This window comes from Phascolarctos cinereus, unplaced genomic scaffold (assembly GCF_003287225.1).
Source record: "Phascolarctos cinereus isolate Bilbo 61053 unplaced genomic scaffold, phaCin_HiC Scaffold_5;HRSCAF=322, whole genome shotgun sequence".
In the NCBI taxonomy this organism is placed as follows: Eukaryota; Metazoa; Chordata; class Mammalia; order Diprotodontia; family Phascolarctidae; genus Phascolarctos; species Phascolarctos cinereus.
In genome coordinates this window covers 353,502,908-353,529,614 of record NW_027555958.1, presented here as the reverse complement: position 1 = coordinate 353,529,614, position 26,707 = coordinate 353,502,908, and the positions used below count along the sequence as shown (strand labels likewise).

Sequence of the window (26,707 nt, the reverse complement as noted above, 5' to 3'; positions counted from 1 at the left end):
TCTGAGGTTAGATTTGAACTTGGGTCCTCCTGACTTCAGGACCAGTGCTCTATCCACTGTAACACCTAGCTGCCCCCAAAAGTGGACTTCTTAAGGACAACATGAATACCTACAAGAGATTAAATGAGATTTTAAAAGATGAAATAAAAGCCCTGAAGGAAAGAATTGGAAGAACAAATAGTTTAGAAGAGAAAGTGGTAAACTTTACCCAAAAACTAAGACTCTCTGAAAATTATAATAGACCAAACAAATCAATGATTCCATGAGACCATAAGAAATAATAGAACAAAACCAAATGATTGAAAGAGAAGGGAATGTAAGATGTCTGATACCAAAAAGAGTTGGCCTGGAAAACTGGTCAGAGATTCTTTAAGAGCCAGTAGATATCCTGGAAACCATGATTTTTAAAAAAAATCCTGGACACTATCCTTCAAGAAGTCATAAATGAAAACTGCCCAGATCAATTAGAACCAGAAGGCAAAGTAAAGATAGAAAGAATCCACTGATAATCTGCTAACGTAATCCCCAGAAGGAAAAGTACTAGGAATGTTATTGCCAAAATCCAGAATTCTGAGGTCGGAGTACCAAAAGCATCAAGAAAGAAGCAATTCATCTGCCAAGGCCCTGCAGTCAGGATCACATAAGAAAAGGTCTTGGAATATAGTATTTCAAAAGGCAAAGGTGATAGGCTTACAGCCAAGAACAGTTTACCCCACCAAACTGAGTATAATTCTACACGGAAAAAAAGCAAAGAATGGAGGACTTTCAGGCATCTGATGAAAAGAGCTTGAGTAAGAGCATTAGTCCAGAGAAACCTAGAAAAATATATTGATTAGATCAATTGGAAGGAGCCATATGATGATGTAGTACTAATAGTCTGATGAGGAAGAAGAAACAAGTGATGCTTTAGAACCCTACTGTCTTCAAAGGATGTGGAGGGAGTTAAATAGGAAAAAGAGGTCCTGGGGTTAGTATGATTCTGTTCTGAGGAGAAAGAGAAGGGAGAGTAAGAGAAAGAATACTAGTATAGAAAGGAGGAAGAAAGGGTTAGATTTTGCTAATTCCCATAAATGGGATGGGTGAAGAGTTTGCAAACATAGAAGAAGGGTAGGGGGAAAATGGGCATCAGATGAACCTTATAAAGTAGGGTTGAACACAGAATTTGGTGTAAAACTGTATCAAGCTCAAGGAAATAAGTGCAGATGACAGACGGGGGGGGGGGATGGGATTAAGAGACGATAATACCAGGGAGGGAATTGTTGAAGCAAAACACATCTTCTGATCCATAATGGAATATTAAAAGTGGGAGGAGGGGTTGGGAGGAAAAAACAAACCGAATATAGGTTGGTGTCTTAGACAAGTGGGAATGAGTGAACAAATTGTTATATATGCATGTAATGAAATATTATTGCACCATAAGAAATGATGAAGAAATTTCAAAGCATCCTGGGCGGACTGAAGTGAACAGATATAGAACAAATTTTATAAGAACAGAAATATTGTAAAGAAAAATAATTGTGAAAGAGAACTGATCAATGCAATAACTAACCATATCCCTAGAGGACCTCTGATGAAGTGTTACCCACCTTCTGACAGAGATGGTGGATACAAAATGCTGAAAGAGACACACATTTTTTGACATGGCCATCGTATGTCTTTTTGTTTGTCTATTTATTACAAGGATTTTTCTCTCTCTTAATTTTCAAATGGGAAGGTTTGGACAGGGAAAGGAAGAGCTAGCAATGGTGATGCCCCCAAATCCACTACTATAACTTTTTTTTTTATAATACATAGAAAAGAATAGAAAGAAGTTTAGGAGGAAGTACACATTAGCTGGACAATTTTGAAAGTAGCATGTAAAATTTATATATCTATATATGTATATATTTTAAATTGAGTGTTATAGAATGCAGATTTAGTTTCATAGAGAATCCTTTTTATATTGTGCTATGTATATAGAAATGTTCCTTTTAAGTGTTTAAATTCAGATAAATTTTTTTTAAAGGTTTAACAACTTGTCCATGATTACAAATAATAAGAAACAAAATCAGGAATCAAATCCAGTGCACTGTCCACTCTACCACATTCCATGTTGTTAAAGGAAGCTAATTAAAGTGAAAAGGAGTGGGGAAGACCCTGAGTGTCAAGGTATTCAAACAATATTTTGAATAGGTTGAAAGTAACTTACTGGTCTTGTTTCTATGGACATTCAAAGAATTCTTGAAATTCTACTGCTGACCATATTCCCCAAGCAATTTGTCCTTTTTCAATATTGCTCTGTAATTCTGGTTTGGGACATCTTCCTCTTTCTTTCTTGTTCTGTCATGAAACTGATACTTTCTATTTACCACTTATAGTAATGATATGCAAAAATACAAATCCCACTGTAACTGTTGGCCTGTGATTTGTTAATATCATAGGCCACTTCAACCTGATTTGGTTCCTATGGATTCCCAGATTTTCAAACAACACATTTAACAAATTGGACATTGTTGCTATGAGTCTTTTTTTTTTCCTTCTCTCTAGGTAGCATAGGATAATTAATACAATGTGCTATAAGGAACAGAATGCTGGATTTGGGATAAGGAAGACCTGGGTTTAAATCCCACTGAGAAGTTACAGATGCTAGTGTTCTCACAGTGAAGAGATAATAGGATTATTAAAAATAGCCACGATAGATAATTATTCCTGGTCAATTTAATTCTTTAAGGTTAGGCAAGTCTTTATAGGAAGTGTTTAATGTGCATGGAGGTGCATCCTGGCTGGAGCAGAAGGTTCATATTGCAGATAAGTGGAAACAGGCAAAGTAATTTGGACTTTGTCTAGTGTGTCCTGGGAAGGCCTATTATTGGGAAAGAAAATGATGCAGTGTTGGCCAGACTTATCACCTGACCTGTCCATTCACAACTAACCATTTTGCCAACACTCCACAAAAATACCCATCCTGGCCATTTATGTTACAAACCTGTGGGACAAAGATTGGCCTTGTTTGAGGCTCTGCGTTCAGTTATCCCTCTTCTCAGACCTCTGCTGATGTTCATTTGTTAAGTGGTTGGAGTGGTGGAAGAAGACAGGGGCAGAGGGACATCGAGGGAGAGGGTGAAAATGAGAAGCAGAAACATCGTATTTTGAAGGGACTAGCTCTGCAGTAGGGTGGAGATGGAAATAATAGTCCTTGGTGTTAGCGGGCAGGAAGAGCTAGTTAGGGGCTGGGGAAGCTGCACTGTGGCTGCATTAGATGTTGTTTACATGATTTCCAGGCCCCTCTCCACCTCCTGACTTTACTTGAGGTGGCCCGGCAAGGGTCCCCAGCTCACGCCCCAGACCAGAAGGCTCAAGGCTATCGGGGGAGGGCTCAGCGTAGGGCGTGGCCAGGCTAGACTTCCCCGAAGCCCCGAGCCTTCTTGTGGAGGACCGCCGAGGCGCACGGTGCGTGCTGCGGCCAGATCTACGCGGAGGGGGAGGTGCTGGAGTGAGGCCGCTTGAGTTTGCTGGGCCCTCCAGTCCTCCAAGGATATTGGAATCTCCCGAGCCCCGACATCTGACCCCGAGCCGCTGTGTCTGGCGCTGCTGCGTCCTGCCTGGTAGCTTGCAGCCGCAGCCGCAGTTGCATCGCTGCCGTCACCCTCCCGGGTTCCAGCGGCCTCTGCCAACCTGCGGCCTAGCGCAGTACCTGGACAACCGTAAGCACTTAAGTCACGCATGATCTCATGCCCCCAGGGTTCAAGAGTCCACCCCCGCCCCCCCCCCCGGTCTCCTTCCTCCCTTCGGGGGAGAGACACCAGGGTCAAGGCAGGAATGTAACCCGAGGACGAGCGTCTGGGTCAGCAGGGCTAGAGATCCTAAGGGACCCTGGCGCGGATCTATCTCCTTCCAGACCTCGGTCAGCGGGCCCTCTTAGTGCCAGGTTGGGGGTGCAAATGTGGTGCTGCGTCCTGGCTTGAAACAAGCCCAGAGGTTGTGTGCCTTAAGGGCTGGAGGGCTGGGGATAGGGGCGCGGGGAGAGACGCTGCAGTGGGGTTTTGATGGCCCGTAGAGCTACCTAGGGTCACCTACAGTAATACTCCACTTTGAGGGGCCTTGTTTCACCCTAATAAAATGCAATTGTTACTAAATAATTATCAAAAAACCTTTTCTTAAGATTGCTACCCATCTCCTAACGGAGAGATGATGCACTCAATATGTGGAATGAGACACATTTTTGGACTTGGCCAGTGTAGAAATTTGTTTTGCTTTACTGTGCATATTTATTACAAGGGTTTTTTCCCAGTTGCAGGGATGGGAGGGAGAGAAGATAAATACTTATTAACTGAAAAAAATTATATGTATATAGGTAATATATGTATAATTTATTTTTAAAGGACTTACGTAATTTGGTTCTCCTCAGTGGGCAATATTCTAGCCCTTATTTCCCCATCCTAGACTTCCCCAAGTCTCCCACACTTGACTAGTCTCCAGGGCTATTCACATTATAGCTTGTTAGAGGAAAATCAACCCCTGATTTTGCAGAAGAAGAAGCTGAGGCCCAGAGAAGGTAGTGACTTGCCATAAGTCACACAGCAAGCTAGGAAAATATTTTCCTTAAGAGAAGCCCAGGAAATTTGCCTGAAGAACATGTAAAAGTAGCTTGAGTTAAAATTCTGGGTCCCAAGTAAAAAGTAATTCAGTGTCCAAACTATTGACTCTAGAAACCACCCCACTTCATGCAACCCTTGAAGAAGTATTCTAAACAGCATTTGGCATATGCCTCAATAAATCTTCCTTGAGAACGTTTTCCCAGATTTCAAAGATGTTTGGCAGCATCCCTAAAACTGGAGGGCACCTCACCTTATAGTTAGAGCCCCAGATATTCATGTTAGTTTCAGGCCATGGGGCAATTGTCTTTGAGCTTAGCATAATTTATCACAAACCTGTTTCTGTTAATTAGTAATATGCCTTCAGACTGATAATTTGATTCAGGTTTGATGTTGTGTTCTTAAGTGAAACTTTGATCCCTGGAGTGTTTGCATATTTTAGGCTTTGGAAATAGAATGGCCTTGACCCCACTCACTGGAAGCCAGAAAAGCTGTATAAACAGTTTTAAGCAGAATTTTCTTTTGTCAAACAAATTTATGCAACCGATACCAGGGGTGGAGAACCTTTGGCCTCCAAGCCACAAGTGGCCTCTAGGTCCTCAAGTGTGGCCCTTTGACTGAATCCAAACTTCCCGGAACAAATCCCCTTAATAAAAGGATTTGTTCTGTAAAACTCGGACTCAGTCAAAAGACCACACCCAAAGGCCACATATGGCCTCTAGGCCATAGGTTCCCCACCCTTGCAAAATAGACCATAACTGATGCTAATATTTGTCCCTTACTTTTCCTTGGAGAAGTTCTGGTAGCTTTTCAGCCTCTTCTCTCCAAAGGAAGTTAGCCTCTGGAATTTCATCTGCCCCCTGGCATGAGCCTCCTATAATACAAACTGGAGAAGTGAACCAGCCCAAGAACAGGTGAAAAGAGCCCTAGGTCTTAGGGGGCACTGATAGAAACTTCTGAAAGGAAATTCCCAGCAAACTCATCATTGTGATGGAGTAGAAGGACCACTGGACCAGGAGTCATAGGATCACCGAACTCAGAGCAGGGAAGGGCCTTAGAGACCATCTTGCCTTCTTATGAGAAAGTTATGGTTTAGAGAGTTATACACAGCTGGCAAGTAATAGCAGGCATTTCAGCATAGGCCCTCTGAATCGAAAGTCAATATTCTTTTCACTCCACTTTTCACTCCTCTTTGAAGGCATAATTTTTATGGGTTTATTTTGTATGCTACCACTTTACTGAAATCTTTTATTGCTGTCAATAATTTTTTTCTTAAACTCTCTTGGATTTTCTAGGTACAAGACATTCCCTAACTCTCCAGCCATGAAGATCCTGGGCCTGGGTTTTATTTTTCACTTTGCTAGTAACTGTACGTATCAGGCTTTTATTTCTCTCTAAGCTTTAATTTCCTTAAGGTACTGCTATTCCTGAGGCTTTTGGGGTCAGAATCCTTGGATGTCTCCACTGGGGTCCAGAAGGAGGTAGTAGTTGAGATTGGGGTTTGATTCACCTGGCAGAGGGCACCTTCTGTCTCTCCTTTAGGCTGTCTTACGTCCCCTATGTATACCAGCAGTAATAACAATGTGCATTCCTTTTGCTTCTTTGAAGGGAAAATGGGTTATCTTTTCCCTCCCAGACATATCACACAGTTCTTCTGCCCTTTTTATCCCCCCAAACTATTTTTTTAAATTTCTTTTTTTTATTATGAACTTAATCAACAATCCAAATATTTTAGTATGCCAAGAACAAAAGTAGGCTCTCATATGAACCATTGAACTTCTTTTATGTAGTTTATTTTTTAAAATTATATGCTAAATTCAACAAAGTAGTAACAAAATTGCCTTGTTTCTCTTCTCTTTTGAACTTTTTATTTTCTTTTGTATAATTTTAATATTTCCTTGGTGGATTGATTTTTTTCCATTTGCATCACTACCCCCCAACTCTTCCCCTAATACTATAAAAGCCTTTCCTTGTAATAAATAAGCGTAGTCAAACAAAACAAACCAATACGTCTGAACACATATGCCTCTTTTGGCACCTCTAGTACATCATCTGTTTGCCAAGACACATGAAGCCACTTTCATCATCAGTGTTCCCAAAGTTAGGACCCTTCAAGTTCTTACCTGTATTCCAGACTTGTACAGACGTGGGCACCCAAAGAAACAAGTAATCCTAAACATACAACCCATATGCCAACAGCCACACCTGCCCTCAGCCCCGGAGGAGGAGGAGGCAGAGACTGTTTTCCAGCCTGATCTTTTGTCTCTTTGAGTCTTACAGTTGGGTCAGGGAAGGTTCTTGGATGAGGAGGGGATCATAAGATCATAAGACTGAGGGCCAAAAGGAATCTTAGAGGTCAGAACTATGGGGCCTCTGAGGGTCCTTTCCAGCTCTACACCTGTGATTTTTTGATCTGTAATCTAGTCTGACCCCTTTCTTTTACTGATGTGAAAACTAAGGCCTAAAAATTTACTTAGAGCCAATCTTCAAATTCCAGTCATCTAAGTATACTTCCATGTAGTAGTCCATGGTACTTCTGAGTGACTACTAGGCATGCAGTAGGGCTCACCACATGCATAGGTAGACTACATACTTGCCTTAAGGAGTGGGAGTATAAGAAGAACCCTCTGCCTCCCCGAATAATTCTTTGCTCATTTTTAAAAATGATGCTTGAAGTGCCATCATTAGAGATTAATTTGTTTGGCTTTTGCTTTCCTTCCTACTTAACATGAATATATTCTTGGGGTAAATAATATAATAAGCCTCATCAATGATTTATGCTTTAATATGCATGGATTTATCTCATTGTTGCCTAAAATTGAATTTTGGTAATGAATCATAGAGTGCTAAGCCTCTAAACAGGATGGAAAGAGAGGAAAATGGTACAGGCAGGGGGAGGCTGGGAACATTGAAGACATATGAGGCAGCTGACAATTTGTTAGGGTCAGCTTTGGAATGCAGAATCTAGAAAAGGGCTAAAGTCCCCATGCTAAACTCATTTCCCCAATATCACTGTTGCTGTGTACAGTGTTCTCCTGGTTCTGCTTACTTCACTTTGCACTTGTAAGTCTTTCTAGGTTTTTCTGAAAGCATCTTGCTTGTCATTTCTTATAGCGCAACAGTACTCCATCACAATCATATACCATAACTTATTTAACCATTCTCCAAATGATAGGCATCCCCTTAATTTCCAATTCTTTGCCACCACAAAGAGAGCTGCTATAAATATTTTTGTACAAATAGGTCCTTTTTCTTTTTTTTCTTTTCCTCTTTCTTTGATCTTTTTGGAGTATATGCCCATATATGCCTAGTAGTGAAATCTCTGAGTCCAAAGGTACGCACAGTTTAGTAACTTTTGGGGCATTGTTCCAAATTGCTTTCCAGAATGGCTCTTCCAATTCACAGCTCCACCAACAACAGTGCATTAGTGTGCCTGTTTTTCTACAATCCCTCCAACATTTGTCATTTTCCCTTTTTATCATTGTTGCCAATCCAAAGGCTGTAAGGTGGAAACTCAGAATGGCTTTAATTTGCAATTTCTGTAATTACTAGTGATTTGGAGCATTTTTCTCGTGGTTATTGATAGATTGTATTTCTTCTTTTGAAAATTACCTTTTCATATTCTTTGACCACATAAGCTATTAGAAAATGGCTCTTATTATAAATTTTAATCAGATGGAAATGAGACCTGTACCAAAGAAACTTAGTGCAAAGGGTTTTTTTGCCTCTAATTACCACGTCCCTTTTAATTTTAACTGTATTACTTTTGTCTGTGCAAAAAACTTTAAAATTTTATGTAATCAAAGTGGTCCATTTTATCTTTATGATCTGCTCTATTTTGTTTGCTCATGAATTCTTCCTCTGTAGATTGGTGGACTTTAGTAAGTCTTACGTGGAGGTAGGGATTTTGTGAGGTATTAAAGGAAAGCATTCTTGGAATGTGCAAAGTCATGGAAACAGGAGACAAAAGGTCTTGTATAGGGCACATCAAATAGGCCAGTTTGTCTGGAACATAGAGTACATGTGGGAGAGTCGTGTGAAATCACTCTGAAAAGTTAAAGTACAAGCCATATCATGAAGGGTTTTAAATGCCAAACATTGGAGTTTGTGTTTTATTCTTGAATCGCTAAGGAACTGCTAAAGCTTCTCAACCAGGGAATGACAGGCTCAGCCCTTGGCTTTTATGAAGATCAGTTCGACAGCTTTGTGAAGGATAGATTAGAGAAAGTAGAGACTGGTGGGCAGGGGACTATTTGGGCTATTGAAGTAGTAGAGGTGAGAGGTGATAAGTCTCTAAACTAGGGGGTTAGTCCGTGTTAGTGGAAGGAGAATGGTAGGAGGGAGGAAGAGATATTAATTAAGAACCCCATATGTGCCAGGCACTGTGCTTTACAAATGTTATCTCGTTTGATTAGTGGAGAGAATAGGATAGAGGCGAGAGATGTGTTGAAAATAAAATTGACAAGAGAAGACCAGTACAGTATAGTGTGAAAAGACCAGAGTCAGATAAATTGTCTAAACTTAGGCTCTTAGGTCTGTCTATATTTTTGGGGCAGCTAGGTGATGCAGTGGTTAGAGTGCTGGGTCTAGAGTTAGGAAGACCTGAATTCAAATCCACTTTCAGATACTTACTAGTTGAGTGACCTTGGTTGGGCAGGTCACTTAACCTCTGTTTGCCTTAACCTCTGTAAAGTGGAAATAATAACTGCGTCTGCCTCTCAGGGTTGTTATGGGGATCAAATAAGATCTGTAATCTCATTTGTAATCTATCTCATCTGTAAAGAATGTAACACAGTACCTGGCCCATAGGAGGAATGTAATATACACTTTTTCCCTTCCTTTTGTAGTGTTTTATACTTGCTTTGTCCTTGATCCTGTTGCAAAGGTGTCCAACTTTTCTCTGTGACATATAATGTTTGCTTTTGATTGTAGATAAATACTATTTATTGTATTAAGGAAAAATCCATTTATTCTGATGCTTTCCAGCATCTTTAGCAGAGCCTGATGTTGGAGTTTGTCCAGTAGGCATTGGATCACCTTTGTCACTGTGCACAAGTCATTTCATCTTCCTGGGCCTCAGTTTCCTTATCTGTAAAATAAGGGGTTGGACTAGATGACCTGTGCAGTGAGATTCCTTCCAGTTCTGAGTCTCTGATCTTATGACCTAAATTTGAAGCCTGATCACTTATTGGGTGTCTCAGGCAAGACTTAACTCTTAACTCTTTGGGCCTCGTTTTCCTCATTTGTAGAAGTGGAGGTTGAATTAGTTGACCTTTAAGATCCCTGCAGCTCTAGATCTGTGGTTTTATGAAGATGCAGGCATGGCATGTGCTGATGCTTGTGTTTGCAGCACGTTCTAGGACAGAGAGGTGACCAGACCATTCTAGATGTGTGTTGTGTATGGAAAGGGAAAGGAAGGGATGAGAAGGAGATTGATATGTTAATGGGGGCAGGTCAGACTTTGGGTATTAAGAATAGTGTCTGCCATTTTGCTCGACTGAAACTCTGTTCTGAACTTGAGAAGACAGAAATTCTGGTGACCAGGAACATGAAACAACAAGGACAAAGGGATGGAAAGTATCATGGTCCAGTGGAAATGACATTGGCTGTGGAGTAGGAGGACCTCCATTCTAATCCTTTTTCTGCCACTTACTAGCTGGGTGACCTTGGGCAAATCACTTAACCTGCTTGAGTGCCAGTTTACTTACTATAAAATGAAGAGTCTGGGCTAGATGGTACTTGAACGCATTTTTTTAAAAAATTAATTTATTTTGATTTATTAACAATCACTTCCATACGCTTTTGAGTTTAAAATTTTTCTTCCCCTTCTTCCCCACCACCCTCCCCAAGATGGCACACAATCTGATATAGGCCATACATATACATTCCTATTAAACATATTTTCACATTAGTGATGTTGTAAGTAAGAATTAGAACCAACAGGAGGAGCCACCAGAAAGAGGAAACAAAACTCAACAGAAGAAAACAAATAGCAAATAGTATGCTTTGATCTGCATTCAAACTCCATAGTTCTTTCTTTGGATGTGGATAGTATTTTCCATTACAAGGCCTTTGGAGATGTCTTAGATTCTTGTATTGCTGGGAAGGGTTAAGTTTATCGATATTAGTCATTGTACAACATGGCTGTTAACTGTGTACGACATTCTCTTGGTTCTGCTCACTTCACTCAGCATCGGACCATACAAGTCTTTTCAGTTTTTTCTGAAGTCAGCCTGTTCATCATTTCTTATAGCACAATAGTATTCCATTACATTTATATATCACAACTTGTTCAGCTATTCCCCAATTGATGGGCATCTTCTCAATTTCCAATTCTTTGCCACCACAAAAAGAGCTGCTATAAATATTTTTGTGCATGTGGGTCCTTTTCCCATTTGTATGATGTCTTTGGGACAGAGCCCTAGAAGTGCTGTTGCTGGATCAAAGTATATGCACATTTTTATAACCCTTTGGGCGTAGTTCCAAATTGCTCTCCAGAATAGTTGGATCATTTCACAACTCCACCAACAATGCATTAGTGTTCCAATTTTCCCACATCTTCTCCAACATTGATCATTTTCCTGTTTTGTCATCTTGGCCAATCTGATAGGTGTGATGTGGTACCTCAGAGTTGTTTTGATTTGCATTTCTCTAATCAGTAGTGATGTAGAGCATATTTTCATATGACTATAGATAGCTTTAATTTCTTCATCTGAGAACTGCCTGTTCATATCCTTTGACCATTTATCAATTGGGGAATACTGAAGTCCTTTTTAACTCTGTGTCTGTGACCCTAAGGAGGACTGCAAAATGCTTATCTCAGATAGTGTAACCAAAGTGATGATTGTGGAATGTACATTGCATATTGAAGCCCGTGCACCCCAAACTTATGATTTGTTTACTCTTGTCTTTGGCAAAATCTAGGATCACAAATGGGCTCCAGCCTGTTTGTCAAATTTGTCAAAAATGGTAGTATATTATATCAGACTTCCTGACAGTATGTCTGACACTTAAAGCATTCCAGCAAGAATGAGCAGTCACTAGCAATTCTGACACCTAGGGCAGACAACATATTTCATGCCGTCAAGTCAGCTTTTAAAGACAAATTCGGGGGAGGGGAAGAGGAACTACATTTAAGTGGAAGGAGCAATTGAGACCCTGGAATACCTTGTGTCTTCTGATAGAGAGGTTGTCCTGATGGGGGTAGGGGAGAAGAGGAAAAGGATGGGGCTGAAAATCACCTGGTGCTTAAGGAACTGTGCAAATGACTGGCATCTGTTCTAGGTGGCCCATTTACAGTCCCATTTTGCCTTCCTTAGAGAAATTTTTATTTTTGCATAAAGGGGTAAAGAGCCCTTACTATCTGAATTCCTCCCAGCTATTTTCTTTGAAGCATAGGGACTTATTAGCCCAGTACTTTAAGTTGCGTAATGATAAAAAGTTCACCACAAGCAAAAACCTAAGCAAACAAAAAAACGGAGGAAAAAAAAATCTGGTCATATTATTGCCCCATTAGAAAATAAACATTCCCAGGGCCCTTTCTCAACACTATCCATTTCTCTTTTGGCCAAATAAGTCTTAAATTATGCCAGCAAATTCCATGGGAAATGGTGCTCTTGAGTTAGCAGTGCTGTTTGTCACAGTGTTAAAGGGCTTGTCAAAATGTGAAACCAGTGGTTCAGGTTGACAGGGATCTTAGGTGATTGGGGGGGGGAGGAATAAGAAAAGAAAAGAAAAGAAACAAGGGATTGTAAAGTAAGAGATAGAATGAGTTCATGGTGGGGTATTGGGTATGGGGAGAAAATTAAACCAACTGGATTATACAGCCTAAGTATATTATTTCCTGAAATCTAAGCCTTTCTTTGCTTGCTGGTAGACTTTATTCTTCACCAGGAATAGCTTGTCTTAAGTATTGAAATTCTATATTTAGGCTGAGGAAGGTACAGCTTTTTTCTTATTATGAACAAGACTATTTTCTCAGCAGTTATGAAAATTAAAAACAAGCAAAATTCAAATGTTCAGGAACTCAGAATCAACAGAAAATGAAGGTACACATTTCTTTGCAGCAAAGGAGAGAAGACAACCACAAGGGCCACAAATGAAATGTCGAGGAGTAGGAAAATCCCCTCATCTATTGATTGGCTTGTAGCCTTTCTCTCCCAAAAGACCACTTGTGTTTACCAGTGTGAAAATCTAAGGAGGGAGATGTTCCCAAAGGAATTTATGATAAATGCAGATACTGAAATTATTAAGTTCTGAGAAAGCTGTACAACCCTCCCAGATTGACATTCTAGCTAGGTAGTGACTTGGAGACATGAAGGAATAGGTAGTAGTATGCTTATCAGATTTACAGATGACACAAAGCAGGGAAGGAGAGCTAATATTCAGAATGCTAGAGTCTGGGCTCAAAAGATGTTGTTGGGTTTCAAGAATTGGTTTAATTTTTCAATAAGTAAATATAATTTATATGATTTATTTATATGAATAAAGAAAATTAACTAATAAATTACTTTATAGCTAGCATTTATATCGTCCCTGTCGTGTGCCAGGTACTTTGCTAAGTGCTTTCCAAATATTCTCATTTGAACCTCACAACGACTTTGAGAGATAGGTGCTATTATTATTCCCGTTAAGGGAGCAAGCAAAAGTTAAATGGCCTCCTAGCTAGTAAATGCCCATGACTAGATTCAGACTGAGGTCTTCCTGACTCCAGGACCAGTGCTGTATCCACTGCGGCACCTAGCTGCCTAGGACACTACTTTCATTGATAAATCAGCAGTTTATCTGTAATTTATAGTCATAGAAAGTGGATAAAAGGGATAAATGAAAAGTCCTTTACTCGGGTTCAAAAAAAATCAATTACACAGGTATAGGATTGGAGAGATGTGGATAGATGATATTTCCTGGGAAAAGATCTGGGGGTTTTAGTGGGCTATAAAGTAATCATGAATTAATAATATGCCATGGCATCCAAGAAAGCTAATATGATTTTAGGGTATATTGAAAGATATGTAATGTCCAGAACAATTCAGCAAAAGACCAGGTCTCTGTCTTGATCAGGTCACATCTCAGATTAGCAAAAATATTGACTTAGGAAACCATTAACGCTGTCTGTGTTGTGTTTTTATTTTGTTCAGTGTTTTGCAATTACATTTTAATCCCATTTTGGCTGTATTCAGGAATGTTGCAGGCTGTGTGTGGCCTGGGCCAGATACCTCTGATCCATAGACTTTTGTCTTTACCCACTCGGTGCCTCCACTGCTCTAGAATGCTTTCCCTCAGCCTTTCCATAGGGGACCTGACCAATCTCAGTGCCGCCCAAGAAGAGAGGTCCAACCTGTGCTTCTGTGACCTTTTTACTCCCTGTCATTTTCATCTAAAAATTACTCTGGTCGCCCCGATAGCCCTTTTGCTCCCGTGGAAGTCATTTATCTTCATTCCTTTGTTGGGACCCTAATTCTACCTCCTTCCTCAAAGATTGGCGTGATCCTTGACCTCAGCACGGTGTGGGAACGCCTGTGTCCAAGCTCAGAGCCCCCTTTCCCACCCTTACACCCCGCCCTCTGCCTCGACAACCTGCCATGCGTAGCTGGCCGTTCTGGAGGTCAGCTGAGAGGACAGCTGTTAGCTAGGCCATCCAAGCTGCGAATAATGCCAGAGGAAGTTTTTCTCAGGGAATTTGTTCTTCTTCCTGCTAGTGTGAGTGATCCCTTCTGTTGTGGTGGGTATGGATGTGACATTTGGGGGCGGGGCGCTGCCTGGAAGTCCCAGGAGACCACCACCGCCAGCTTCAGTTATTACTAACTGAAGAGTTGGCGGGCAGGAAATGTTCACAGTCTGTTTGCCTTGGCAGATCCATCCAAGAATGAAAGCAAAGACCATCTGTCTTCTCTTTCTCACTGGACGTTCAAAACCAGAGCAGTTGGAGAAGATGGATTTTGGGCCCCGGCTCCTCCCTTGGCCGACACTACTGCCCCACCCCCACCCCTGGACTTTTACCTTCCCTGGTTTCTCTCTTTGTCCATCTTAGCATCTGTGCAGAAAATCCTGTTTGTTTTCCCTCTTCACTCTACCCCTCACAGCCCATGTGCAGTGTTTCTTCCTTTAAGAGCATAAGGTTCTCATTCTAATTTGTGTCTGAATCATCATGAGGAAAAGATCAGATGAATATCATATCGCTTTCAGGGTGTTCTCATGTTCCCATTCAACCTGCACCTTCCTCTTACTGCATCTTGTCATTACTCCCTCATGCCATAGCCTGCAACCCCAGAGCAAGTGGAATAACCTGGGGTTGCTACCATTCTTCTGTTTTCATGGCTTTATTAGAGAAAAGTAACTTTTGTGTGTGTGTGTGTGTGAGGCAGTGAGGTGAAGTGACTTCCCCAGGGTCACACAGCTAGTAAGTGTCAAGTGTGTGAGACCAAATTTCAACTCAGGTCTTCCTGAATCCGGGGCTGGTGTCTATCCACTGCGCCACCTAGCTGCCCCCCAACAAGTAACTTTTAAAAAGCACCTTAAGAGGGAGTGATAGCATTAATTGGTGCAGAGTTTTGCTTCTGTCCCATGGTTGGAGAAACTGATATCCCATCAGTTGGATGGAGAAACAGAAATTGAATCCCAGATTTTTTTGGCTCTTTTAGTCGACAGATGTTTCAAATTTCTAGCTTTAACTTTGGATTATTGAAGACCTTTTGCATGCTCCTTGCTATGGAGGATAGAAAAGCAGGACTGTATGGTAGATAGATTGGAGAGGGGAGAGACTGGAGTCAGGGAGACCAGTTAAGAGTCTGTTACAAGAGCCCAAAGGAGAGGTAATGAGGGTTTGAGATAGGACAAGCTGTGTGAGTGGAGAGAAGAGTATGATTTTTGTGGAAGGAGTAACAAGATGGCACTTGAGGTACGTGTGGGACAGCCAGGTAGAGACATTCAGGGAGCACTTTGTGATAAAGTACTGAGGCTCAGGGGAAAGATGAGGGCCAGAGAGGTCAATTTTACAGAAATAATAGCTGAAGCTATTGGAGCTAATGAGATCCCTGAGAATGTAGAAAAAGAAGAGAGGAGGATCCGAGAGAACAGAGTTGGGTATAACCTAGGGATAGGGACTGGGGCATGGATGATGATCCGCTAAAGGGGCTGAGTGCTGAAAAGGAGCAGTCAGGTAGGTAGAAGGAGAATCAGAAGAGAGCAAGGTTGTGAAAATTCGGGGAGGAGAGTGTCTGTGAGGAAGAAATGTCAACAGGGCCAAAAGTCCTATAGAGATGAGTTAAGAATATAGCCTGGAGAAGAAAGTATTTTTTTGGAAGTATTTTAAAGAAAGTATTCATGATACATAGATATAAATATATATGCATATATACATCTAGAAAAGCATATATATATATATATATACACACACATATATGAGCATGTATATATATATATATGTATATATAATATATGTATATCCTTTCTTTTGTGTCTGATTCCTTAGCTGTTTCTTCCAACATATTGTTTCTAGTCAAATCCTATGCTTGCATTTATATTGGAGTCACTGAGTATTAAGACATAGGTAGATTTAATTTGGAAGTCTTCACTGAATTCTTCATAAATTCCTCTACCTCGTTGTGCTCTGCACAGTTGTTGGCAAATAAGTTGCAATTATTTTCATGGTTGTTCATTTTTTTGTTTTGTTTTTTACAAATACTTATCATGAGCATCACAATACCAGATGACTGAATGTCTCATACAATGATACATACTTCTTGTTCACTTTGGAGACATAACAAAACCAACTCCATTATTTGTGTTTTCGAAGAGAACTTGTGAGCCATCCTTTTGTATGGCTTCAGCTTCGTTGTATCTTCCATTTCATTTATGATGAGAATGTCGGTATTGATGTGATTCAGTTCCTCCAGAAGTGTGTCACTTCACAAGTCCATCACATTCAGTGGTCATTGGACACTTCGAGTCCTACAAAATTAATTTTTGTAGCTGGTCTGAAAACCATCCTCTGGCCCCTTTGCTACCTCATTACCGCCACATTGCCACGTGGGGACACGTAGCACTGAGCAACATTTTGTATTTTTCTGTGCTTCATGAGTTGCCATGGCCAAAAAATTCACACTCAGCAGCTAGTTTATTGGTGAGAAGCCTGTCTATAACCCCAGTACCTAGCAAAGTGTTTAGCCCACAGTAGGTACATAACATGTGCTTGTGGGTTGATTATTTGTTGTTGATAATACATATTGATAATATATTGTGATTGGTTTTTGTTATTATTTGTTAAATGTTTTATCTTATAGCCATATATACGTGTGTCATATCCTCCTACTTGACTGAAAGTTCTATTAAGCGGGAACCAAATCTGACTAAAGCCCAGCACAGTGATCTGTATACATTAATAAATATTTATTATATTGAGTTGAATTAGAGGGGGACAAAGTATATTATTTTTAAAAAATTCATTCTTTAAAAATGAAGTTCTACTTTCTTTCCCTCCCATTTCATTCTTCCCCTATTGAGAAAGCAAGAAAAATAAACCTTAGTTACAAAAGTGTATAGTCAAGCAAAATAAATCCCCTTGTTGGCCATGTCCAGGGAAAGTATACACTCAGTTTGCGCTCTTCAGTCCCATCACCTTTCTGTATAGAGGTGGATAGCGTGTTTCATCATGAGTTCTCTGGAATTGTTATTGGTTACTATTTCAGTAGTTCCTAAGTCTTTCAAAGGCATGAGTTGCCATGGCCAAAAAATTCATCTCCTAGTAGCCAGTATACTGGTGATAAGCCTTTTTGTAACCCCAGCACCAAGTTTTTATAACAACAGTTACTGTATATGCTGTTTCCCTGGTTTTGCTTACTTTTTTATCTTTTTTTAATTAATAATGCAAAGATGATTAATAGACTAATGGTATCTCCAGTCTGGCTGACCTGTTTCCTGTCTGCCCTGCAAATGGTATTTTCCATGGCAACATTATTGGGCTATTAACTCTGAAATTCCTTTAATTAGGTCAGGTTAAAATGTTCATCTTGAATCCTGTGGTGTTTTACATGGTTTTGCTTGTTTCACTCTGCAACAGTTCATACAAGAATTCCAAGGTTTCCCTGAAATCATCTCCTTTACCATTTCTTACACCACAATAGTATTCCATCACATTCAGAACTTATTTAGTCATTCACCAATTGATGGACACCTCTTCAATTTCCACTTCTTTACTACCACAAAAAGCTATTATAAATATTTTTGTGTGTATGGTCCTTTTCTTCTTTCTTTGACCTCATTGAGGTATAGACCTAATAGTGGTATTTCTGCCCAGTTTTGTAGCTTTTGGGATGTAGTTCCAAATTGCTTTTCATAATGGCTGTTCACAATTCCACCAACAGTACATTAATGTATCTGTTTTTCTATAGCTTCTTAAACATTTGTCATTTTCCTTTTTTTGGTCCACTTTGCCAATCAGATAGATGTGAAGTGGAATCTCAAAGTTGTTTTTAATCTACATTTCTTTAATTATTAATGATTTAGAACATTTTTTTTAGTCTCCCTCTGGTAGTTTGTATGTTTTCTTCTGAAAACTGCCCTATTCATATCCTTTGTCTATTTATTGGTGGGAAATGGTTATTAGTCATAAATTTGAGCCAGTTTCCTATGTATCTTAGAAATAAGACCTTTATCAGAGAAACTTGCTGTAAAGATTTTCCCCTAGTTTCCTGCTTCTCTCCTAATTTTAGCTGCATTTGTTTTGTTTGTACAAAAACTTGTTAAATTTCATGTAAATAAAACTTCTTATTTTACATTCTGGGATCCTTTCTATCTCTTATTTGGTCATGAACTCACGTATCCATACATCAGAAAGATAATTTCTTTCTCGCTCCTTTAATTTATTATGCTGACTCCCTTTGTGTCTAGGTCATATATCTATTTGGTGCCTATCTTGTTATATAGTAAGAAACGTAAGGTGTATTACGCTGAATGATTTAAGCCAGATTCTAGCATGAGTAACGTGAAACAATGATCCTTCTTTTTCAGATCCTTCAGTTAGATGAAAAATAGCTTAACATTCAACAGCTCTGTATTTCTGTTCTAAGTCAGCATATTTCAGTGGCAGATTTTAAAATATATATATATTTAAGCTTTAGGCCAGTCCTCATGAAAAAACAGCGCACTGATAACATGGCTGGTCAGCATGTGTCAGTAACAGGGATCCCAAGAATGGTATATAAAAATATGGTCCATAGGTAAAATTACGTTAGGTTACCACTGTACCATGTGTACTTCTCATATTCAAATTTCCTGGAGTGAGCTGTATTCTGGGTTGGCCTTCAAAACCAGAGAGGAATGAGAACTTAGAATTCTGAGGTGAACAAGGAAAATGATAAAAGAATTAGAGAATAAACCTGTGTGGAAAGGTTAAAAGAATTGAAATAATTCTGCCCAAAGAAGAAAGGATGGAGGGATGATCTAATAATTAGTCAGTTAAAACTCACTTATTAAATGTCCAGGCGGTGTGCTATGTATTAGGATACTGAGCTGTAAATACAATTGCTCTTGCCCTCAAGGAGTTTTTCTGTATGGGGATACAACTTGTATGCATCAGGTACAGACTCCCTTTTTAATTGGGTCAAGAAGGAAATAGTGTGATTGACTGACCAAACAAGCCAGCCATGCACTTGGGAACTTTAAATAGCAGGAGAAATTTTAGCAGTTATGTCAAGCTGTGGAAGAGTCCAGTGGTGGAAGCTTTCAATGTGGAGAATTCTAGCCAGGCCCTTTCCAAGGGTGTCACTATTGGGTGAGGGAGGAGACTTTCTTTTTCTCCCTCTTTCTCTCCTCTCCCTCCATGGCATGGACTGTTTTATCAATGATACTGGACCAATAACAGGCAGTGCATCTAGAACACACTGAGGACAGACAGATATACAGATAGCCTTCCAAGGGAGGAAGTAATTTCAAGGAGTGTGACCAGAGGTACTGGACCTCAGAGGCCTGGAGAGAGCTATACCTAAGGGGAATTTCATGAGGACTTTAAAAAAGGAGAAAAGGACTTCTAATATCTAGTAGTTGTGAGTTTATTTTTTTTTCACCCTCACCTGCTTTTTTTTTTAATAATTAATTTATTTTTAGTTTTCAACATTCATTTCCGTAAGATTTTGAGTTTTAAATTTTCTCCCCCTCCCTCTCCTCCTCCTTCCCCAAGATGGCATGCAATCTGATATAGGCTCTACTTATACATTCCTATTAAGCATATTTTCACATTAGTCACAATGCAAAGAAGAATTAGAACTAACGGGAGGAACCGTGAGAAAGAAGAAACAAAACAAAACAACAAAAGAAAAGGAGAGCAAATAGTATGCTTCCATTTGCATTCAGACTCCATAGTTCTTTCTTTGGATGTGGATAGCAATTTCTGTCATGAGTCTTTTGGAGTTGTCTTAGATCCCTGCATTGCTGAGAAGAGCTAAGTCTATCAAAGTCAGTCACTGCACAATGTGGCTGTTACCGTATACTACGTTCTCCTGGTTCTGCTCACTTCACTCAGCATCAGTCCATACAAGTCTTTCCAGGTTTTTCTGAAGTCAGCCTGTTCATCATTCCTTATAGCACGATTGTATTCCATTACATTCGTATACCACAGCTTGCTCAGCCCTTCCCCAATTGATGGGCATCCCCTCAATTTCCAGTTTATTCTTTAAATATGTGTTTTCTGTATATGTACCTTATCGCCACCAGGTATTTTTGTTGGAGAGTGCATCTTAGACTTGAGAAGGTGACGTTTTGTACCAGTTCTCACTATACCATCTTAGTGAATCCCTTTTCTACAAGCAAATAGAGTCAGCTGATTATTTATGAGGTGCCTACCAGTAGGGACTCAGTAGTAATGATATTAGAAACCCAGCCCTTTCAGGTTTAACCCTAGAATCCTAAGGGAGTAATAGGCAGTGGTCCAGCAGGGGCCTGGCCCGTCAGTGTGAATATGATTTGGGAAAATAACTCCACAAGGAGTGCTACACAAAGGAGAAGGGAAGGAGCATTTATTAAACACCTACTGTGTGCCAGACATTCTGCTAAGTGCATTACGGATAACTTGTATTGATCTCCATTTGGTTTGAGCACAAATAGGTGGAAGTGAGGAGAGAACATATTCATAGCATCACTTAAATAATCACCCTAGGAATCATAGAAGGCTTTAAAAGTCCTATTCTAAAAGGCTCCTCATTGCCTTATCACCATTAAAGTTCAGATAAGAGAATAACTTACAAAATTTTAATTGAAGGCATGAATTTAAACCATGTCAGTATTTAAATTTATTGTATTTGTAGCCTTTTAAGTATCCGCAGTTTAGAGCATAATTTGCATGATTTAGCCCAGTAGCAAATGAATTATTCCTAGGATATGGTTCACTCTGCTGGGTGGGTAGCCTTCCAGTGTCTCTCCTTTTTCCTCTCCCTCCCAGCAAGCTTGTAGCCTTTTCCTGAAATAAAATCTTGCTTTCAAGTACATGAGCTGTATATGAAATACCTAATAATAACTGATAATATGATAGGGCTTTAAATGATCTCCAGGGTAATGGTCAACTCTTCTGTATTCCATCTCAGGACAAAATTTCCTAAAAGATACTTGAAGCTTTCACATCACTGGAGAATAAGGGGTCATGTAAAAATACCTCTTTCTGGGGTATTTAAAATTAGGAGAGGTTCACCTCATGAGGGTGCATTTCCTGGAGATAGCTGGAACCAGTTCTAGGCTTTATAAGCAAAGAAAGACATAGAGAGTTTGGAGAAAATCCCCAGGGCAAGTATACATCAAAGAAATCAAAAGGAAAAAGACTCAGATTTACAAAAATATTGCAGTACCTATAGCAAAGAATTGAAAACTATGGAGATGTGCATCAATTAAGGAATGACTGAATAAATTACATTATATAAATGTAATGGAAGTGACAAAAGGGATGGCTTTAGAGAAACCTGAGAAGATTTGTATGCACTAATAGAGAGTCAAGTGAGCTGAACCAGGAGGAAAATGTAGACAAAAACGACATTGTTAAGAAAAACTTTGTAGCCTCAGACACTTGACAGTAGCTGTGTGACCCTAGGGAAGTCACTTAACCCCAGTTGCCTCACCCGAAAGAAAAACTTTGAAAGACAACAACTCTGATCAGTGCAGTGGACCCTATAGGACTAATGAGGAAGCCTGCTACCCACCTCCTGATAGAGAGGGGATTGACTCAAGGGGGAAAATGAGGCATACATTTTTGAACATAACCAATGTGGAATTTGTTTTGCTTAACTATGCATATCTGTTACAAGGGTTTTTTCTTTTTTTTTTCTTTTTCCCAATTTGCAGGTAGGGAGGTGGATGGGAGAGGGGGCTAACAATAGGGTTGCCCCTAAAAAAAGAAAAGAAAAAAAAAAGAATCCTTAGAAGTGTTTTTTTTAATGTGCAGAAGAGAACAGAACAAACATTGACAAGGACAACATTAAAAGTTACATGTTAAACTTATTGCGCTTGAGGAGAAGCAAAGCATGTGTAATAGAGATTCTCAGTTTCATGTTTGATCTTTTTTTATGTTCTATATTGTGTATGTCAATGCTCATTTTATTTGGTATTTATCAAGTTCAGAATAAAGGAAATGCATTTTTTTTAAAGTTCATAACACAAAGAATCATCCAAAGTGCAAGAACTCTCTTTGCTGGTATCTGGGTGAATGAAGTCCTCAGGTTAAACCTCAGGGGAGTCTGTTGGACTTTGTAATTCCCAGTGACTAATGAAGGAATGGGGGTGTAGCTGGCAGAAATGGAGTAGCTGGAGGGGGGAACCTGTGTAGGGGAAAGATAATGTGTCTGCTTTAGAATGCTCAGGGTCTGGTTAGACAGACCTCCAAGTAGATAGAAATCCCCCGTTGGGAGATGGAAAATGCAGGCCTGGAATGTGTGTCAGAGCCAGAACTACAGAAGGAAACAATTCAAACTGGGGGAGTAACTTGACACTAGCTGTGTGACCCTGGGCAAGTCACTTAACCCCAATTGCCTAAAAATTTAAAAAAGCTGGGGGAGTAAATGAGTTTGTTGGAGGAATATATGCGATAGAACAAAGGTCAAGGGCAAAGCTGTGATAAGTGTGCACAGTCACTGGATGGGGTGGGGGAGGGGAAGGAAAGGGAGGCAGTGAAAGAAGCAAGAACTAGAAGCCAGTCTCATTCTTTGTAGTTTTACAATCTTTGCTTTTTATTGTTTTATAGTTGTGTTTGTAGTCACTGTGTCTGTTATTTTCTTGGCGAAAGTGGAGCATTTTAAGGAGGGGATAGGTAGTTAAACTGGTGCTCTCAAATGCCACAAGAGAAAAGAGCCCCAGCAACAAACATTGGGCTTAACAAAGGGAAGTCATTGGTGATCAATGGAGCGATGAGGACGGCGCCTGATTGCAGAAGGTTGAAAAGGGATTCGGGTACATGGTGGGTAGAGATCACAGGCAGAGGAGTTTGCTAGATAGTGGAAGGAGAGAGACTGGTAAGTAACTAATGGGCAATAAGGTCATGTGAGGGCTTTTAATTAAAAAAATTTTTTAAGACAGCATATTTGTAGGCAGAAGGGAAGGAACTCATGGAGTATCACAATGCCATGACTACTGCTGGCCACCCCTTCCTTGGGACAAGGAACTGAGCTAAAAGATGATTATCAACGCTTCTGAAAACACATCATCGATACAGATTCCCTCTTGGATGTGTGTATCTGGAGGGGACAGGCCCTCTTCACCCCACTCCAACCTGCTGGGTGGTCTCCCTGCCTTGTCTCTCCCAACTCCAATGTAACATCTGCTTCTCTGTCAAATTGATCTTCCTAAAGTTCAGGTCTGGCCACACTACCCTCCACCCCAATCAGTCAACTCCAGTGCCTCCCTCTTGCCTCCAGGATCAAATATAAAAAGGACTTTTAAAGCTCTTTATAACCTGGACCCTTCCTACCTTTCCAATCTCCTTACGTCTTACTTCTGTCCCCCTGTAGGGGTCTGACAGGGATGAGGGCATCCCTTCATATCACCTTACTTCCTGGTCTTCTGATGCTACTGAGTGGCATACCCACCCCTAGGCTTCCCTCCCTCCTGTCATGGTACCCCTATCACAAGTAATTTTCTTCCCTTGCACCTGGGCTGAGGATCAGACTGCCCACTCTTCTCATATGACTTCACAGAAGGTCGTACTGATCTCTGTAGGAGGGTCATTTAATTCTCCCAGCCGTTGTTTTTGCTGATTGCAGCTTGAAGATTTCTTTTTTCCTTTGATTTTTATGTTGAATTCCTACTCATTGAGAATCCGATTATGTATTTGAAGTCATGCAAGACATGTTTCTGCTTTAGCCATGTTAGCTTGGAGCTTTCTTTAAAAACTTTTTCTTCTGTGACACAAGGTTGGGAACAGACCCTGAAGATAATCTGCAGGCCATGGCCCCAGCGTTGTTCCTTTGACCTTGCACCTGTTGCTAATAAAGTCCTTGGAGTTAGGAGTGAAGGGAGAGGCAGAACAATAAACTGCTAGTCTTTGGAGCAAAATATCTGATAAGGGAAATTAAATTGTTTATGATTAATACTAACAGTAATGATGCTTTGAACATTACAATTTAAAGTTTACAAAATGCTTTCCTTAAAACAACCTCTAATGGCAGTTTGAATGGGCATTATCATCCCCATTCTACAGATGAGGAAACTGAGCAGTGAGAGATGAAATAACTTGTTTGAGACTACAAAACAGTTGAGTATTAGAACCAGGATTCAAACCCACATCTCCAGGGTCCTAGAATTTGAAGTAGATATGTAATAGGAATTGAATCCAAGAAAGGAATGGATGTGCTTTAAAATTTTATGATAAAATTCTGTAACTTCAGGGCAAGTAAGTGGCACAGAAAATAGAGCACTGGTCTGGGAGTCAAGAGGACCTCAGTTCAAATGTAGCCTTAGATTTACTTATTAGCTGTGTGACCCTGGGCACGTCATCTAATGCTGATTGCCTCCAAAAGCAAAAGACCAAAAAAACCAAAAACCAACCCTCTATAACCAATGGAGCTAAATCACCAAATAAGTTTATAAAATGAAGAATAAAATGTTTTATAAATACCTCGGTATTTAACAAAATGGAACCAAACAAGCTGACAAAGGAGGCATTTGCCCTTTCCTTTTTTTCATGTTCTTTTGAAGTTCTGCTGCGTTTAACTTTGATATCTTTAATATCCACCAGCAGTCAACTAACATTTATGAAGCACCTACAGTGCACCAGGCATTGTCCTAAGCATTGGAGGTACGAAGAAAGGCAAAAAACAAATAAACAAACCCAACCCCAAAATAACTACCCCCATCAAAACAAAAAAATCTAGCTTGTCTCTCAAGGAGCTCACAGTCTAATAAGGGAGACAGCAAGCAAACAACTGTAGTCAAAGAAGATAGATACAGGATAGACTGGAGGCAGTCTCAGAGGGAAGGCCCTGAGGTTAAGGAGGACTAGGAAATGCTTCTTGCAGAAGGTGGGACTTTAGCTGAGGCTGAAAAGAAGCCAGGAGTTGGAGATGAGGAAGAACAGTCCAGGCAAGAGAGACTGCCAGTGAACATGCCCAGAGTCAGGAGATGGAGTGTCCTGTGCAAGGAATAAGGAGGCCAACGTCACCAAATTGCACAGTACACAGAGGGAAGTAAGGTGTAAGAAGACTGAAAAAGCAACAATGGACCAGGTTATAAAGGACTTTGAAAGTCAAATAGAGGATTTTATATTTGAACATTGAGGCAATAGGGAGACACTGGAGATTATTTTAAAAATTTTCTTATTGGAGGGGCAGCTAGGTGGTGCAGTGGATAGAGCGCTGGCCCTGGAATCAGGAGGACCTGAGTTCAAATGCGACCTCAGACACATGATGCTCATTGTCTGTGTGACCCTGGGCAAGTCACTGAACTCCATTGCCTAGCCAAAAAAACAAACAAACAAAATTTATTGGAGAATCAATGCAAATCTCAGATTTATTCTTTTTCTTTACATCAATTTTTAAATTTTAAATTCCAAGTTCTCTCTCTTCCTCCAGTCCCTCCTCCGTCCCTTGAGAAGGCAAGTAATATTAATATCCATTATACATGTGAAGTCATATAAAATATATTTCTGTATTAGCCATGTTGCAAAAAAGATAATAAATAATAAAATAAAGTAAAAGTGAAAAATAAAGAAATAAAGAATAATAAGGTGAAAAAATATGCTTCCATCTGCACTTAAGAGTTCATCAGTTCTTTCTGTGTAGATGGATAGCATTTTTCATCAGGAGTCCTTTGGAATTGTCATTGATCATTGTATTGATCAGAGTAGCTAAGTCTTTCACGGTTGATAATCTTTACGATATTGCTGTTACAGTGTACAGTGTTCTGGTTCTGCTCACTTCAGTCTACATCAGTTCATGTAACTCTTCCCAGATTTTTCTGAAACCATCCTGCTTGTCATTTCTTATAGCACAATAGTCATCATAATTATATACCATAACTTGTTCAGTCATTCCACAGTTGATGGATATCCTCTCAATTTTTCATTCTTTTCTACCACAGAAAGAGCTATTATGAATTTTGTACGAATAGGTCTTTTATCTTTTTCTTTGATCTCTTTAGGATGTAGACCTAGTAGTGGTATTGGTGGTCAAAGGGAATGCATGGTTTTTTAGGCCTTTGGGCTATTGTTATCCAGAATGGTTGGACCAGTTCACAACTCCACCAGCAGTGTATCATGTCCCTATTTTTCCACATCCCCTCAAGCATTTGTCATTTTACTTTTTTGTCATGTTAGCCAATCTGATCAGTGTGCAGTGGTACCTCAGAGTTGTTTTAATTTGCATTTCTCTAATTATTAGTGACTTAGAGCATTTTTCATATGACTGTTGATGGCTTTGATTTCTTCTTCTGAAAACTACCAGTTCGTATCCCTTGGCCATTTATCAATTGAGCAGTGGCTCTTATTTTTATAAATTTGGCTCAGTGCCCTACATATCTGAGAAATGAAACCTATATCAGAGAAACATGCTGTAGCACCACAGGGATGGGACGGGGTGGGAAGTGATGTATAAGTAAAAAGACCTGCATTTTAGGAAGATAATTTGACAGCTGAGCAGAGGATGGTCTAGAATGGGGAGAGATTCAAG

General features: G+C 39.9%; 1 protein-coding gene across 1 annotated transcript in view; it reads left to right on the top strand.

The window, feature by feature from the left end:
* The first annotated feature begins 3,404 nt into the window (after nucleotides 1-3,404).
* Nucleotides 3,405-26,707, top strand: part of EPHX1 (epoxide hydrolase 1) — a 55,474-nt gene continuing 32,171 nt past the window's right edge. The window contains 1 exon segment of the mRNA XM_020982159.2: nucleotides 3,405-3,683. The gene's annotated coding sequence lies outside the window, so the exon portion shown is untranslated.